We start from the raw sequence: 19,429 nt of genomic DNA, 5'->3' as shown, positions 1-19,429 counted from the left end.
GTGACTGGAGTTTTTCTTAAAGCTCAAAGCTCTCAATATTCTATTTCACTGTCAGGGCTGTAAGGGAATGTTTTTCTTTTTAAATTATAAATCACAGAATTTCAATTAGTTCTCAAAACCCTTATTTTACATGTCTTGATCTTACTGTATAGCAATTCCAACAGAATGTTGGAATGAAAACAATAGCCTTTCATTGGAAGCCTGGGTTCACTTTAAATGTTTTGCAATTTATCAGGGGCAGCTAGGTGGTGCAGTAGATAGAGAGCTGGGCCTGAAGTCAGAAAGACTCATCTTTCTAAATTCAAATCTGGCCTCAGGCACTAACTAGTTGTGCAATTTTGGGCAAGTCACTTAACCCTCTTTACCTCAGTTTCCTCATCTGTAAAATGAACTGAAGAAGGAAATGACAAACTCCAGTATCTTTGCCAAGAAAACCCTAAATGGGGTTAAATTACTTCAGTAATTTAAAACATTTATTAAGTTTCTACTATGTGAAAACTACATATGAAATGTTGGGTAATACAAATGAAGTATGACAATCTTTGCTCTCAGGATATATGAATCTATTTTTTTTATTTTAATACTCAATGTCTAGAGTAGAGTTATTTAGTAAATATATATAGAAATAAAAGGAATGTAAATGTATGATACCAAAGAACATCATTCAACTTCAATGCCAGAACACTTACATTTTTTTTAAATATAAACTTCATTATTCATTACTTATATTATGACTATGAATTTATTGGAAATCCCAACAGATATATCAAGATGTTCATTCATAAAAAAGTCTGACAAATTTATGTTCCAGCTGATTTTTAAAAGTGTTAAAAGAGATCTCAGTGATGAAAAAAGAAACATTTATTAAGAGTCTACTAAGTATGAGGGACTGTGCTAAGTAATGAGTGACAGAGAGGTAAATTGACTATCTTTGTCCTCAAGGCCATTGAATTTTTTTCTTTCATTTTTAAACTTAATGCCTATAGAAGAGTTAAGTTTCTTGTGTGTTTAAAGATATATGGGGAATGTGAATTTCAAAAGACCCCAAAGAATTGCTTTCAAAATCAATGCAGGAATACTCACAAGTTGAAAAAGTTCCAAATTCTCACAATTACTTCCTTCCATTATTACTATGTATTTATAGAAAATCCCAATAGATATATTAAGGTTATCCCTGAAAAAATTTTTTTAAAAATTGCTAATTTATGTTCTAGCTGTGTATTGAAAGAAGAAAAAGAAATTTTGTCAATGAAAATCAAAAGTGATGATTGGAAAGAAACTGTGGCAAACATAGGCAGTCTTATCCTTTTATCATTTCAAACAGGCATTGCATGCTATTGTAACCTTTCTGTCTTATATGCATTTGAGACTAAAATAATAAAGTGAGAGAAAAGACAAAATTGTCCTGCCTTGATTCTACTCCCTGGTGGGAGGAGAATGGTCAATGTGATGCAAATATTGGAATACATTCATATTAATTAGTAGCTTTAGAGTTTATACACATTGACAGAAAGGCCCCAGATATGTATGGGAGGTGGCAAAGTACATAATTGACTAAAAATGCTAATTATATTCCAGGTTTGTTTTATATGCATATAAATTTACTGACATGTTCATGAGCAACATCTTGGTGAAAATGAGCTTTGGCAATACTAAAAGTTGTGGTGAATGGGTCTATATATAGGCATGAGAAAATGAGGGACTGTTTTACACTTGAAATTGTGTGAAAAGGTAAGAGAGTGGTCAGAAGCAGAACAAGGTTTAAAACTTTCCAATAAAAATACTAATTTTGCATATTCATTCTGACATAGCATACAGTACAAAAATGCTTAATGTAGTAGGAACAAATCAAAATAAAATTTCAGTATCTTCTTGTGGCCTACAAGCAATATGCAGGACTACAACAGAGTGGCTTTAGTCTAGGAGAGTAGAGAGAGTAAGCAGCATCTTCCTCCTGGCTGATGTGTAGATCCCTCTCTGAGGCTGCCACTGGAAAAGACTGACAGAAGAATAGTTTCAAGATCACATCCAGGTGACCTATTGCATGTAGCTGGTGCCTTTAAGTACAATGAGAGCATATACCAATGAAATTCTTACTGGACTCTATTTGGGTTTATACCACCTTTATTCCTTCTTAGAGTCACTCAAACTTGAGCAACCTTTCTTTCCTTTCTCTACTCCTTAACTCACTCAAGAATGTTCAAAGTCACTTAGACCTTGCAAACTTTGCCAGATGTTGAAGGAGGCAATGAGAGAGGGGTACTTTGGGTGCATTCATGTGGCTTGCCATTGCCTCAGGAATTAGGAAGGGGAAATCTCAAGGACAGAGATCCAGTAATCATATGATTATATGATCATACAAATTATTTCCTTCAGTCGAATGAAAATTCATTGGAGTTAAGAAATGTCTAATTTTTGTTTTTGTATTGTTGGTAGTAATGTAACCTAAGTGATTCCATTTTGTAAAGTTCCTCCATCTGGTTCCTGATCCATATCTACCTCAGGGTTCTGCCACCTTTTACAGCTCCATGAGTATTACAACAAGAACAAGAACAAAAAGAACAAGAACAAGAAAAAGAACAAGAAAAAGAAGAACAAGAAGAAACAAGAAGAACAAGAACAAGAGCAAGAAGAATAAGAACAAGAAGAACAAGAACAAGAAGAACAACAAAAAAAGAAGAACAAGAACAAGAACAACAAGAAAAAGAACAAGAACAAGAACAACAAGAACAACATGAAGAACATAACTGAAGCTAGTTTGAAAGTGTTATCACAGAAATTCCAAAGTAAAGAAAAAAATTGGCTTTGAAATCTGAAGTTTCAATTTATTTGGTATTTAAGAAATTATTTATTATTAACACTTTGCTTGACCATGAAAAAGGAGAGGCTTGTTTAAATCAAGGAGCAATTTGAATAAAAGTAAAGTTTAATTAGGTTGAATGTTTTATGTCACTATTGTACATTTTCAGTGAATTTTATACTGGAATGTAATTGTTTAGATAAACTACAAGTAAAATGATCTAAAAGAAATTGGAATGGATTATGCATTTGTAAGCTTTTAAGAACCCCAAAATAAAAGTATTGCTATTAATTGGTATTGTGCAATAAAAACTGTGCTGGATTGTAAAGGAAAAATTCAGTAGAGTATAGAAGATTGGTCCTATAGATAATCTGGGATATGATTGAGGAATAAAGACTAGAGGATTGAGAAAGCAGAGGAAAGCAAGGGAGGGGTGAAATAAGAATATGAAAAGGAATCAAGAAAAGTCTGTTTTGGAATTTTAAAGGGCTTAATGTGGTTATTCTTTCTGATATAGAAAATATAGAAATACATTTGCATCATGGAATTATACCAAAATCCAATCCTTGAAGTACCATTAGAAGCATCTATTTTAGTTGTTCACAAAAAAAAATTTTTAAAAAAATCTTAACATCACTGATAATCATGATAATGTGGTTACTGATCTAGGGCCCAGATAATCTAGAGAATGAAGTCAAGTTGACCTTAGGAAGCATTGCTAACCATAAGCCTGGTGGATGGTGATGGAATCCCAGCTGAGCCATTTAAAATACAAAAAGATGATTCTGTTAAAATGCTACACTCAATGTGCCAGCAAACTTGGAAAACAACATTATCTACTGGCTTGGAAAAGATCAGTTTACATCCTAATCCTAAAGAAAGGCAATGCCAAGGAATTACCAAATTACCAAATAATTGGACTTATTTTACATGACAATATGGTTTTGCATAAATTTGTGCGAACTAGGCTTCAGGAATACATGAACTGAGTATTACCAGAAGACAAGGCTGGTTTTCAAAGAGGCAGAGGAACTAGAGAAGAAATTGCTAACAGAAAAAATATCTACTTCTGCTTCATCAACTACACTAAAACCTTTGATTGTGTGAATCATAACAAAAAGTGACAATTCTTCAAAGAGATTAGAGTACCAGATCATCTTACTTGTCTCCTGAGGAAGCTATATCCAAGCAATGAAGCAGGTTAGAACTTAACATAGAACAGCTGATTGGCTTAAGATTGGAAAAGGAGTATGGCAAGGCTGTATATTTTTATCTTATTTATTTAACTTATATTCAGAGTACATCATGCAAAATGTCAAATTGGATGAATCAAAAACTAGAATTGAGGTTGCTGGGAGAAATATCAAAGATTTCGGATATGCACATGATAACACTCTGGTGGCAGAAAATGAAGAGGAATAAAGAGGTTCATTGATGAGGGTGAAAGAGGAGAGTGTAAAAGCTGACTTGAAGATCCACGTAAAAAAGTATCTTGGCAATTAGTCTAATGACTTCATGGCAAATAAAGGGAGAATAAATGGAAATAGTGTCAGACTTCATATTCTTGGGCTCAAAGATCACTGAAGACAGTGACTGTAGCTTTGAAATTAGAAGACATTTTCTCCTTGGAAGGAAAACTATAGAAAATCTACACAGTATACTAAAAAGCAAAGACATCACCTTTCCAACAAAGATCTTTATAGTAAAAGCTATGGTTATTCCAGTGGCAATTAATGGCTGTAAGAGTTGGACCATAAGAAAAGTTGAATGCCCCAGAATCAACCATTTCTAATTGTGGTCCTTGAGAAAACTTTTGAGACTTTCTTGAACAAAAAAGAAATCAAATCATTTAATACTTAAATAATTCAGTCTATGCATAAGAAGGCCAAATACTGACGCTGAAGCTTAAATACTCTGGTCACATAATGAGAAGACAGGATTCAATGGAAAAGACTGATGTTGGGAAAGTTGAAGGCAAAAGGAAAAGAGGATGACAAAGGCTGAGATGGATTGATAGTGTCACAGAAACAACAAATATAAGCTAGGACAGACTTCAAGAGATAGTGGAGGATAGAAGGGCCTAATGTGCAATGGTCCATGGATTTACATAGAATTGGATGTGAATGAATAACTAAACAACAACAGCAATAAATATAACAACAACACTTTAGTCATTATGTGAGGAATATAAAGACATCATGGACTCTAAAATACACTACTAAAGATATAAGACTACGATTTTAAATCTTTGGCAGTGGACTAACTAAAAGTAGTGGGACCTTGCAGTGATAGCAATGAAAAATTGAGTTCTTGGATTTTACCAATAGTGATTGTAAGTTGAGTTTTGATTTAGTTGGAGTTTGTTCTGAAACTCAATTATAATGTGCTCTCATTTACAATGAGATGCATTCTCTTATAAGGATAATTATGGTAAATCAGAACATAATGCAAAATAGGTTTGATATTTAACATGAAGGCAAAATGCTCTAAAAAATGCATGGATCAGGAAAACCTCAGTTCAAATCCATCTGATAAATATATTAACTCTGTGACCTTAACAAAGTCATTTCACTTGTTTGCCTCAGTTTCTTCTTCTGCAAAATGGAATGATAATAATAGCAATTACTTGACAAGGTTATTGTAAGAATCAAATGGCATAACTGTAATGGGCTTAGCCCAGTGCTTGGCATATAATAAACAATATATAAATATAAACATATATATAATATTATATCCTATCCTATCCTATCCTATCATATCATGTCATGTCATGTTGTTATGTTACATTATGTTGTTATGTTATGCTATGCTATTCTGTGATGTGATATGTTGTGTTGTGTTGTATTATTATATTGTATTGTATTGTATCATATCATATTATAATTTTATATATGATGTGTAACTACAATATTCTTTAATTCAATCAGTACAGACTGCCAAAACTCATAAAACAAAGTGTTTTTCTATGTAAGATAATTTAGAGATGCATTCAACTGAATTGATGTCATTTAATTGTGAATAAGTTTTGCTTCATGTTTTAAATAAATTATAATTGTGTATGTTATTGTTTTTCTAAACTTTCTTGTATTGTGAATTTGGGAAATCATTGTATGAGAAATGCTGTTAAGTGGATGGTGCAGTTGCATCACGGGAAAGTTTAAATCTTTTTTGATCTGGATACCATGAAATTATTACTCAAGTTATTAGAAATGTTGTCATAATGTTAAAAACTATCAAATATTTGATTGGGCATATTTTAAAGGAAAAAAAAAACAATTACTGTCTGGGAAAGGTGAGTGAGAGAGAGAGAGAGCTTGTAAAAATCATTTTATCTGAAAGTTTCCCAGGTTCCTTGGAACTTATACTTGGGCAAGGTCATAAAATCTTATCATTCCTGTGAAAGAACTTGCTAAATGTTGTGAAATTCTAAAATAATTAAATGATTTATTGAGAAACTGACATCCTCTTTTCCATCACAAACACACTGCCAAAGGGTGGGAAAGATTTATAAGCTTGCTTGTAGTACAGAAATGATTTTATGAGGATTTTTATTATGATCATTGTAAAATTATACCTGGAAACAACTTAATCTTCACAGACTCCAGTCTTAAGGATCTATTTTTGCTTTAGGGGTCAATATACAACAACTTAAGAGATGGATACTTCTTAGTCTGAAAAATTACAGTAAGTAGCTAGTATTTTGGGCAGTTAGGGGCTCAGTGAATAGAGAGCTGGGCCTGAAGATAGGAAGACCTGAGTTCAAAACTAGCCTCAGACACTCAGTATCTACTGACCCTGAGCAAATCATTTAACTTCTATTTGCCTTAATCCACTGAGAAAGAAATGACAAATCACTCCAGTGTCTGTGCTAAGAAAACCACATATGGAGTCACAAAGAATCAGATAGGACTGAACTACAATAAACAACAGCCAGTATTTTTATTTGTTTTGGGTGAACTATCATATATTGATGATCTATGTGGAATTCTAGGATGTAATTATTTTGTTAATTTCTAATAAATGATTTTACACAAGGATCAGTTTAAATTCAAGAAGAAAAGAAAAAAAAAGAAGAAAAGGATGTTAAGTGATTTGTTTTGTTTTTGAACATGAGAGAAATATTAACTGTATCTAGCCCTAAGTTGTGATTAGTGAAATTTTCTCTCTGAGGTAAAGTCTCTTGGGAATGTACTTTGATAGTGTTCAGAGTTTTGAATTCAGATGTAATAATCTAAATTGTCATTAAGCCAATAGTCCACAATTAAAAGGGAAAGCCATGGGCATAAAGAGAGTGTGATATTCATACTACTACAGGAGGATGTCTGTGCCAGGAAAAGTTGATGGGATGATCTTGTGTAGTTGAAAGTAGATTACTCTTGTCTGTTACCCCATTGACCTGGAACCTGGAGATGGTCAAGGAAAGACCTCCACAAACCTGTCGTTATCCATCTACAGATTATGAGAAATATACAGGAGATGATTGTCAGATATCTGAAGCTCATGGACACTGCCACAGAACTTGACACCCTTAAAACTACAGTTACATTGGATTTAATTATTCACTGTTTTTATTTTACTTGTTCTGTTCATTCCTGTGTGTTATAGACTTATTTCCTATTTCATAATCTGCATATGATTTCTTCTTTAACTGATACTGATGTGGGAATTGTTAAAAACAAATTGTGAGACTATCTATAGTCTCAAAATTGGGAATTATAGGCAGCAATATAACTAAAATTACTTCATTCCTTTTGGGCAGCAGGAGCATTGCAACAGCTCTTACTAACAGATTTCTGAACTGCGGAATTCTTTGCCTTTTTGATAACCATGAGGCAGCCTGGAAGCACCTTGGAACTCCCTTACTCCTTCACCCTTGAGTACAAAGGCTCATTTCTCCAAACCCATAATCATAGTCTCATGCAGACTGCCTATGTGTGAGTATAGTTTAGTTGATTACTATTTGTTGAACCACAAAATAAAGCTTTTCTAATTTACCCCCAACTTCGGTGTATGGATATCTCCAGCACCTAGCACATTGTTTTATAAATATTTAATAATTTATTGAATCTCCACACCATACTGATATGCCATTGTCACTGTCTGAGGGCAGTGTGGATGTGGTGTGTTTAGGCAGACTCCAACATGTGATGGATAAAATACTAAGCAGAAGAGCCTGACTAAAAGCTATCACCAGTGAAGGCTATATAGTCTAGTAGAGATGCCCACATTCTAGAGTCAGAAAACACACATTTACAGTCTGCTTTGTAGAATCTTACTAGTATGAGTTTGGAGAATTCACACTTAACTAGGAGTTAATTTCTTCACTTGTTAAATTAGTGGTTGAACTGGATAATTACTAAGGTCCCTTTACTCTAGATTTATAATTTAAAAAAAAAAGATGAACTGGTCACTAAGAAAGTGAGGAATAATTGATGGACTCTTCATGTGATCCATATATATCTTTAGAATATCAACAGAAAGAAAATAAGGTTCCTAGAATGTTAGGTTGAGCTTTGTTAATAAGTCAACAGGGGATAAGGACAAGAGTACACGGGGGGGCGGGCATGAATGGGTTGCAATCTGTCTCCTTGAATCTGTATCATGTTTGTCAAGTAGATCACAGATAAATTGGATTAATTTAGAGTATTATATTTGGTGTACAAAAGGAATCCATGTGCCTCCCTTATGACATCCTATTTTAAGCTCCAGGCTGATACCTCACCCAGGGTTTTGTTTAGTTTTAGTTTTTTTAATAAGCACTATTAATTACCTAGTCTGTACTAGGTAGTGAGCTAAATAAGTAGTTGTCCTAAAGAAGCTTACTTTCTTTTTTGAGAATTTCAACATGCAAATTTAAGAATAAATCAAGAGGGGCAGCTAGGTGGTATAGTGGATAGAGCACTGCCAGTCAGGAGGACCTGAGTTCAAATCCAGCCTAAGACACATAACACTCACTAGCTGTGTGACTCTGGGCAAGTCACTTAACCCCAATTGCCTCACCAAAAAAAAAAAAGAAAAAATGTCAAAGTCTAGAATGAGAGTCCAAGATGAAATTAAATTGGGATAAATATAAAGTTTGACACAAGTTTAAAAAAAAAGAATAAATCAAGAATATACCCAAGATTTTCCTCCTGTGGGGAGGAAATGAAATAAGGATAGTCTACCTGTAGTATAATAGATTGCACTTGAACTGAGATTGAAAGGAATTTAAGGATATCATAAGGCAGAGCAGAGGAAGGAACATACTCAGGACATAGGAAAAAGAAATGCATTCTGGGGAGAGGGACAACTTTTTCAAAAACATGACTTTAGCTCATATAAAGGTAACAATAAGGAATACAGCTTGTCCAGAATATATTTTAGAGTATACGAACAAGAAGAAATTGCAGCAACCATGAATAGAGAAGATGAAGGTAGAACATATCATTAAGACTTTAAAGGACAAATAGAGGTTGTTGTTCTAAAGTGGAGGCAATAACTTCAGATTCTTTATCATATGAATATAGATCATTCAAAGGTGGTAGTTTTTTTGTCATTGTCATTGTTGTTGTGGTTGATAATTACATGATGTGACATTTATGATGCTATCTTGAAAGAATTTGCCATTATTTGAGGAAAGCCAGTTTTCACAAGCTAATGGATTTTGAAACCAATTTGTCCCACTGATAGAGAATCTCTTCATTAATTTTATCAAATGATTAAGAAAATAAAATATAAGTTCCTAATTTTCTGTTGTTCTCATGGCAGAGAAGCATATACTTTCAACTTGACCTTGAAGAATTTTAAAAAGAACAAAGAAAAAAAAAACAATGAAAGTTTGAAAGACACAGTCCAAATAACAGTCCTGCAAGCTTACTAGAAGTAATCTTCATGCCAACCTGGCAGACACAATCCATGAGAAACTTAATCAAAATGAGATTAAAAGTCTGTAGCAATTTCCTTGAGAGGCCAGTCAGATATCTCCCATTACAGTCACCAACCAATGTGCTTTTGGGGTCTATTGCAGAAATAAATTGGTTTCTAGATGAGCTGATTCAAGAGAAAAGGGAAAAAAATTATTTTCTTAACATTGTACCCTAAAATTTACCAAGTAACAGAAGAAAGTTTTTTTAAGTCTGTCTCTTGATAACATCCCCTTTCTTACTCCAGCTCTTTTTACCAAATCACCAATTCATACATTCTCCAATGAAAACATGTTTTTCTTCCCTTGTGATATTCTATTGTTCACGTTTCACAGGTGACAAGAAATATACCAAATCACTTATCAGAAATAATGATAGTCACTGGATGTAATGTAGTCATTGAAGAGGATTCTAGGAAGATAGTGGAATAGATGAGAAAATTATAAGCTCTCCATACATCCTCTACAAACAAGACAAAATACTGCCTTAGGGTGAACAGAGAGCAGTAAAATAAACAAGATTTCAGAACAGTGATCCTGCTGGGACAGCCAGAAAAAATCCAAAGAAAGATCCCAAGATGGAGGTTCAACTGGAGTAAAATGTAGCTAGCTCTGCTGAAACAGCAAGTGGTGAGCCCTGGGGGCAGCTGGGTTGGGAAGTAGCCTTGACCTCAGCCACAGAAATTTTTACCTCCCAGACAGTGTGGGGAGTTGGGTGTCTGAGCTGGGGAAGATTGAGGGAGTCTCTGTTGACAATAGATACCAGGCCCATCTGTGTTGTCAAGATGTGGTCCTGGGCAAGAAGGAATCAGCACAGGCCCTGTGAGTGCAGAAGCAGTGAGGTAAGGATGCTGCTGGCTGTGGCACTTACAGGAGAACTGAGTTCTTGTTTCTGGTTCCAGGTCAGAGGGGAGAACTGAAGGTCATAGCCCCTGGAGGGTTCTCAGGGAGCAAGAATGTTTACAAGTGTGCTGGGGGGCCCTAGCTGTGGTTTAAAGGGGGAAAGTAGTACAGAGGTTGGGCCCAGAACAAAGCTCAAAAAATAATAGCAAGAAGGGCCTGCAGTCAGAGGTACCATACCCCACAGACCATGATTAGAGGTAATTATAATAACAAGTTGCTATTTTTTTAAATGAGCAGGTAAAGGAGAAAGGACCCAACCACAGTCAGTTACTTTGTGAATAAAGAAGATCAGGGTTCATATTCAGAGGAAGATACTTGAAGCAAAAAAAAAAAAGTCTTTCTTACCCCCAAAGAATAACATCCAATGGTTACTTGCCCAAAACATTCATAGAACTCAAAAAAGACTTCAAAAATCAAATAAGAGAGACTGAGGAAAAAATAAAAAGTAAGAACAATCCAAGAAAAACAAGAAGACTATAAAAAAAAAGTCAACCAACTGGAAAAGAGGATCCAGAATCTTAAGGAAGAAAATGACTCCTCGAAAATTAGAATTGGGCAAGGGGAAGCCAACAAAGTTATAAAAAACCAAGAAATAATAAAACAAAATAGAAAGAATGAAAAAAATAGAAAATATTGTGAAACATCTCATAAGGAAAACAACTGATCTGGAGAACAGATCAAGAAGAAAAAACATAATAATAATTGAACTACATGAAAGCTATGATTAAAAAAAAGGAATCTTGATACAATAATACAAGAAATAATCAAAGAAAATTGTTTTGAAATATTAGAAGAAGAAGGGAAAGTAGAAATAGAAAAAAAATCCACCAATCACTATCCGAAAGAGATTATAAGGGCAAAACCTATGGGAATATCATAGCCAAATTCTGAAACCCCCAGGTTAAGGAAAAAATATTATCAATGACAAGAAACAAATAAAATATGCTAGATCCACAATTAAAATTACACAAGACTTAGCAGTGGTTACAATAAAAGACCACAGGTCAAGGAATACTATATGTTGAAGAGAAAAACAACTGGGGTTACAGCCAAAAATATCATACCCAGTAAAGTTAAGTATAATACTGAATGAAAAATAAATCAATGAATTGACAGACTTTCAGGATTTCATTGCAAAAAGACAAGAACTTAATAGAAAATTTGACATAAAAGATCCAAGAGAAATATAAGGTAAACACCAAAGACTAGTTAAAAGAGATTCAATATGGAGAGATTATTTACTTTTTATATGAGAAAACATAAACCTTATATCTAAGATTGTCATTAGTATTTTGGTAGTTTGAAAGAAACATTGGGGTAGACCAGAGTATAATGTGATTCTAAAACACAAAATGAAGAAGGAAAAAGTAAAAAGATTAATTATCTTATACAAATGAGGTATGAAAGGATGAACTGATGCAGAGGAATTAGATATGGGAGGAGGGCAGATAGTTCTGGAATCCTACTCTTATTGGGAATGGGTTAGAGAGATAACAATACACATGCATCTAGAAGAATATAAAGGTCTTCTAAATGCAGAAAAAAAATGAGAGGGTAAGGTAATAGGGAGGGGGTGAGAAGATAAGGAAATGACAGAGAATAGTATAAGGTGGATATAGAAGGGTGTGTAGATTAACAAGAGTGGGATAAAGAGAAAACAACATACACATTTAGAAAGGTATAAAATCTTCTAAATTCAGAGAGAAATAAGAGGATAAAGGGATAGGGTGGAGGGAGAGGATAAGGGAGGGATTCTTGGAGGGGGAGTAGATCAAGGAATAGGAAGGCAAGGTAGCAGATAGAAGTAAAGTAAAGGAGTGAGGAGGGATAGGAATAGGGTGAGAAGGATAGTGGGAAAAATAGGGAGGAGGAAAATATACAAGTAATTATAGTTTAGAATGTGAATGGGATGAATTTATCTACAAAATGAAAACTGATAGTAGATTAAAAATTTGAGTTCAACAATATATTGCTTTCAGGGAATGCTAGAAAAAGGAGAAATATACACAAACATAAAATAAAGTCAAGAGTAGAGTTTATTATGTAAAAAGCAGGGATAGTAATCATGATCTCAAAGTTAAAACTAAAATTGTATTTAATCAAAAGAAAAAATAGGGAAACTATACTCTATGTCAGCCCTATTAATCAATAATTTTACAATATATAAAATAACTAGATGATATTAAAAAATCTGAGAGTATATCAGCCAAAACAGACACAGGAACTATATGAATATTAACACAATACACCTTTTATACAAAGTTAGATTCAAATAATTGAAGTATTTATTGTACATAGGTAGGTAAAGCTAATATAATTGTTTAAAATGAACATTTTACCCAACTAATCTATTTATGTGATGACATCCTAAATACATTGCTAACAATTATATTATTGAGCCAGAAAAAATAATAACAGGATTCATTTGGAAGAGCAGAGGGTCAAGAACTTCCAAGAAATCAGAGAGAAAAGATGTGGAGGAATTAGATTCAGTAGTATCAGATCTTAAACCATACAATAAGGTGAAAGCAGTGATTAAGTGTAAAATGGATAATTTTGATTATTTTAAAATATAATTTAAATGTAATAATTTTTTAAATTTAATTTATTTAATTAATTTAATTAAAATGTAATATTTTCCTGCATAAATAAAACCTGTGTGGTTAAGAATAGAGAGAATACAGAAAATTGGTGCAAAAAACCCTCAGACAATCACCCAGATTGAATGTGATTGGGTCTCAATTTCATTGTGGTGTAGGAAATGATGAGCTTATGGATTTAGAAAAATATGGAAAGACTAGACTTATGAAAAAAGGTCCTATCCAGCTTCAGAGAAAGATAAGTGTGGGGGAAAAGTGTAATACAGTCTTACATGTATGCATTTGAGTGCATATGTGTACGTTTATGGGTATCTATGTATATGTATGCTTGTATAGATACATAGGTATATAGATCCAATGATATCTATATCTGTACTAAATAATAACCTTCTTGAGGAAGAGAGGAAGGGGAAAAATAAAGTAAAACATGCACAGAAGAGGACAAAAGAAAACATAAGGAAGCAAAGATAGACAGCATTGAAAATCATGTGTAAGTATTCATTATATAGGTTTTCTTTAAATTTATTGCTTTATATTGAATCCTCTCTTATGTTCTGCTATGTACATGGTAATTTTTTTTCTTTTATTATTTTGTATTCAATTTTAAAATAAATTTATAATTAAAAAAGTAGGCATTCACAGCATGAGTAGACTACTTCCTTGTAGAATATGGAGATTAAAAACTCTCATTGGAATTTTCACACAAGAAATACTCAATTGGATTAAAAATACTAATTATATATGTCCAGCATTGTAGCAGATATCAAAAATCTAAACTAAAATACGCCTTGCCCTCAAATAGCTCAGATTCTACTTGGAAAGGCATGATATGTACATAGAGATGTATATACATTGCATACTCAGGTATTCAAAAAATATTTATGAAATACCTACTGTGTGCCAGGCACTGTGCTAAGCTCTTGGGACACAGTCAAAGGACCCCCAAAATAGTTCCTATGTTCAAGTAGATCACAGTCTAATTGATATTCAAAATGATCACTGACCTTATTAATTAGAAAGTTCCCTCCATTGATGTGACTACAAACCATTCATGTTTGTCTATCCTTTATGAATCTTTCTCCCATAATTCTGCCACAGGGGATCCACCCAACTTATTGGAATCTTCTTTATTCTGACATCATAGGAGTATCAGCTGATCACAATGACTGGCTATCAATCTTTACTCTTGGCTCATCTATATTTTCTTTCTATTATATAATTCTTAGATTATGCATTTTACTCCCATTTTTTTTTGGAGTTCTTCATTGGTTATATGTTGTACTCTGATCACACACATTATGGGTCTCTCCATCACCAACTGTATGATACTCATTTTAATTTTTCAGAGGTGGTTGCATTCCATGTGATGGTGACTTATCACAATATCAGTAAAATGTGAGGATAAAAAAAAATTGGACTCAGTAAAACAACTTTGCCATTTACCAAAAGAAATCCAGTCCCATGTCCTCCTCATGTTTAAAGGGAAAATAAACCAAAATGATTTTTAAGGGAGGGAGAGAACAGTGACAAATGTTGGGGCCAAGGAAAGAATTGGGGCAAGGGACTTTGTATGAAGTGTCAATTGAGTTGTATTTTTAAGAAAGTCAACAATTGGAAAGCTGAAGACCACTTGTGTAAGGCACAGTGGGAAAAGATGGCATGTCATGTAGGGTACACTGATGGCAAGGCAGTTTGACTTGAATGGAAAGTGAAAGTTGGGAAGCAATATGCAATAGTATGAAAAAGATAGGTGAGAGTCACATTGGGATGTCTTGAATGGCAGGCTAAAAGTTTTGTATTTATTCTAAAGAAAGTAAGTAACCATTGAAGATTCTTTATAATGTTGTGGATTTTAAACTCCTAGTAGAGACTTATTTATAGATTTAAGTAACAATAACAGTTATTATTTATATTGTACACTATTTTTAGTGTAACATCATCACTTTAATCTTGAAGAATGAAAAAAAAAAAGGTTAACTGTAGTTATCCTCTGCTCTCTGTTGCTGGTGAGAACATTGTAATCTGAACCAGAGATGGTGGATTCAAATTCTGACTCTTCTACTTACTATCCATACAACCATGGAATTTGTTTTCAATTCTCTGGATTTCTATTTCCTCATTTGAAAAATGAAGATTTAACATCAGAGTCTCTTCTAGGCCCAAGTCCTTGATCCAAGACTATGATGTCCAGAATAGATGTGCCAGTTATTCTTTAAATCTCATCCATAAGATTCTATGGTTTTGGATGCTGTTGCATGACACAACAAACAGGAATTATATAGTAATTGTACAGTAATATCAATCTAGTAATACTAATCTAGTGGAATATTATTAATATTAGTAAATGCTGATATCTGAAGTGAAAATATTAAGATTTATGTGGAGAGTTTGAGTCTAAAAGGAATAAAGTGCATTTAGGTGAGAAAAAAGTTGTGTCTGAAAATAGTCACTTTGTCTGAACATGACAATTAGTTGAAAAACAGTCAAATGAATATATATATACTTATATATACATATATATGTATATATACATATACTTATATATACATATATATGTGTGTATATATATATATACATATATTTAACTTTTATAGTTCCTTTACCTTCCCAGTTCCAATGAAAACACTCTAAAGTGAAGCCTCAGAAAAGTTGCTGCCTTTGGAGTTAGAGGACCTGGGTTCAAATTCTAACTCTACTATTTATTAATTAAGACCTTAGGTAAGTTGCTTCATTTCTATGAATTTGAGTTTTCTCATTTGTAAAATGTTGGTATTTGACTAGATAATCTCTAAGATCCCTTCTAACCTTGGATAATATAATGCAGTCACTTAAAACATGTCCACAATTTAAGCACTTCCAAGTGTTTTGAATTATTTTTTTCCAATTGTTGTGGAAAAAATATATCTATCTATATCTATCTATCTATCTACCTATCTATCTATCTATCTATCTATATATATATATGTCTCTCTCTCTATATATATATATATTTAACTCAAATCAACTAAAACTATTTGGTCTAATATTCTACTGTCTAACAATATTCTGATGTTCTCAGATAACATCAGTTACACAAAGCATTCTTTTAATCTTCATCATGATCTTGAATCCCTTCATTCTTCCCTATTCATTCAGTTCTATTTCCTATCCCACCTCCCATTCTGATTTCTTTCTACCTTTCCGTGAAAGATCTGATGTCAGTGACATTAATGATACATTCACTACTCTCTTAGAATTTTATAATCTCATGAATGGACATCCACTTTTCTTGCTTCTCTAATACTTAATCCTGAGTGTAGTCTTAAGAGGAAATAAATAAGTGTTCAAGTATTTCTGGTAAGTTTCAGGAATTTCATTCATTTCCTAGATATAATTGGATGATTATGTGACCTTTTTACCCTTTGGAAGAACCTACTGATTTAGCAGAAGAAACATCTTCCTATAAAATATATGTATTTAATAGATAGATAGGTAGATAGATAGATAGATAGATAGAGTGAAAGAGTAGAGGTGATTATAGGGTATGAAACTTGAAATTCATTTATGATTTCCATTCCCTTACCATTTAATTACCCCCTAGACTTTTAATTCCCTAAATAAAATAAGGTTTCTCAAGTGTTCACAATAAATGTTGAATCTCATGTACTTAATTTTTTGTTTTTCCAAAAAATTATTCTATAAAGTGACTTAAGAATTATCATCAATAATGTCATTCTTGAAAACAATATATTTTTAAAAATTAACTGCTTTGGTGGAGTTTGGCTAACAAAATTCTATATGAAATGACATAGTAATTAATATAGGAGAGTCATAAGACTATATGTATGTGTGCATGTGTCCTTTTACATTGCATTGGTATGACATAATTTTGTAAACATCAGTTGGTCTATTTTTTAGTATTTCTATCTGCAAAATGGGGATAATGATATACAACTGATTCCACCTTATTCTAATTTGAAAATTAAAAAGATGACTATAATATTGTGTTCCTCCATAGATTATGTACCAATTATTAGCATATATAATAGGAACTTGACAAAATTATCTAATAGTCACCTGATTTATTCATCCATATAAGGAATGTGTATTAAATATAATTTATGCAAATAGAAGATTAGCTGCTCTAGGGCTTAGACTATTGAATTTTTTTCTTTGTATCCTCAATGTCTAGCTAAGCAACTTTCAAATAGGAGATGATTAGTAAATATTTATTGGATTGAATCAGATTTGACTATTATGTGCTAGGCATTATGGGGGTAGAAAAGGTAAGTAAGCAACGCCTCCTGTTCTCAAAGAGTTTAGAATCTGGTAAAAGATAAAATGCTTACCAATATAATAATATTGTAAGTAACAAAATAGTGCTGTAAACATAGTGCTTTGTTGATTATGTTCAAACCTATCTGCTCACTGTGAATGAAAATAAATTACTATTCTTATTTTCTGTGATCATTTTCATGTGTCGTTAAGAGTCAGAAAGCAAATGAGATTTTCCCTCTCTTTAGTTGCTCAGTCTTGTGCAATTGTACATACCTCATTGCCTGAATCTACAAAGGTTAATCACCCTATAACAGTTTATGGCACTTTTAGGATCTAGTTAGGTGGATGCTTTGAGGTAAAAAGGGAATGAGTTTCCAATAGCCAGTCCAAAATTACACAGAAGATAGACATTGTATGCCTGGGGAGATCTTCAAATGAAGTTATATTAGAATCATGTCCAATATTCTTTATTACAAGGTGAAGATGCTCACAGCAAAGACAATGCAACTTGTTTGGGGATGTTTTTGTTTGCTAATTTTTTTTTATTTGGTTTGGCTTAAGTTTAGACTTTGTTATGTTCAAATAGAATATGCTTAATGTCTCTCCTTGTAAAGATCCTTTCCAAGAATTTTGGACAAAGGACATCAATTTTACATATTAATAAGACATTTGCCTTGAATTTATAGAATCAGACAGGGACATCAATGAGAGACTAGCAGGTAAACATCAATTTATTTGGACTCTGAATTATTTTTATAAATTAAACTGGAACTTGGCAAATGTTTTCTTTTGCACCATCTACACAAAAATGGTTTGTTCTATATATTAATTACATAGAGAAGGGTCCTGCTAAAAATGTTTAGACTGCTTCAGAAAAGCAATTGTCTCCAAGTACCCTTAAGTAACACTGCAGAGGCACTATTGGTATTCTAATTAGATAGTATATTGGTATTAACATAGTATCTTTACCTTTCAACATATTTTCATATTTCCTACATCACCATGTTTTTAGTCATGAAAGCAGATCTCCTGGGAATTTGTACAATGCAAAATTTGGTTGGACAATTTATGGTTTGACCACTAAAATAGGGGTTATTAACCTTGGAGTTCACAGTCCCTTTTTGATAGATTTCAGCCAATCTGAGAACTTGAAAATTTTAGTATTTTAATAAACATGTTTATGTATAATTGTTTCTTTTATAATTCAATGTAGTATTTATAAAGTACAAAAAAATTATTCTGAGAAGAGATCTATCACCAAACTGTTTCAGGGATTCATGACACATAAAGGTTAATATCTCCTTCCTTAAAGTAGTAAAACTTAATTTATTTCTAATAGAATATGATTGCAATCAAATATGGCCAAATCTATATACTTTCTAATATTTGGTTGTTCATTGTCAAATGGCATTTACCACCACAATGACATCATTTTATACTTTTTATACAGGTGATGTCCCTGACAAAATCACTAGCAACACACAATGAAGTAGATAAACTCATAGCTTCCCCTGCAATACTTTAATAAAAATACAGTCTCCTTAAAACCCCCAAACCAATAGCCCTCTTCTCTTTTAACTTCCATTGTGAGATTTCCTTTTGCTGAGTATAGATCCTTCTCTATTATTTTTTCCCCATTCTCTTTGCTTTAGCAATGAAACTCTGAAAAAACTAAGGGCTTGAGAATTTTTTTTTATTTTAAAGAATATTTAGAAGCTAGTAAAAAATGGGTTTTCCTGAGGTTTGCATTTATTTAATGTTAGAAGAAGCCCTGGCTTTAAAACTGCATTCAGAAACTTATTTACAAACACAATGTGCTTCTTTCTATTCATTTGTTTCTTTTTTTGATCATTTCTTTTAATGATACAATAATTTCCCAATATACCACCCTGAACTTTCAAAAAAAAAACTTTAAAAATTGTCCCATGATCTTCATTTCACAGAATATCTCACCTTAACAAAAAAAAA

The sequence above is a fragment of the Vombatus ursinus genome, unplaced genomic scaffold, assembly GCF_900497805.2.
Source record: "Vombatus ursinus unplaced genomic scaffold, bare-nosed wombat genome assembly UNPS02012179.1, whole genome shotgun sequence".
Taxonomy (NCBI): domain Eukaryota; kingdom Metazoa; phylum Chordata; class Mammalia; order Diprotodontia; family Vombatidae; genus Vombatus; species Vombatus ursinus.
Note: the sequence above shows the minus strand (reverse complement) of the source record.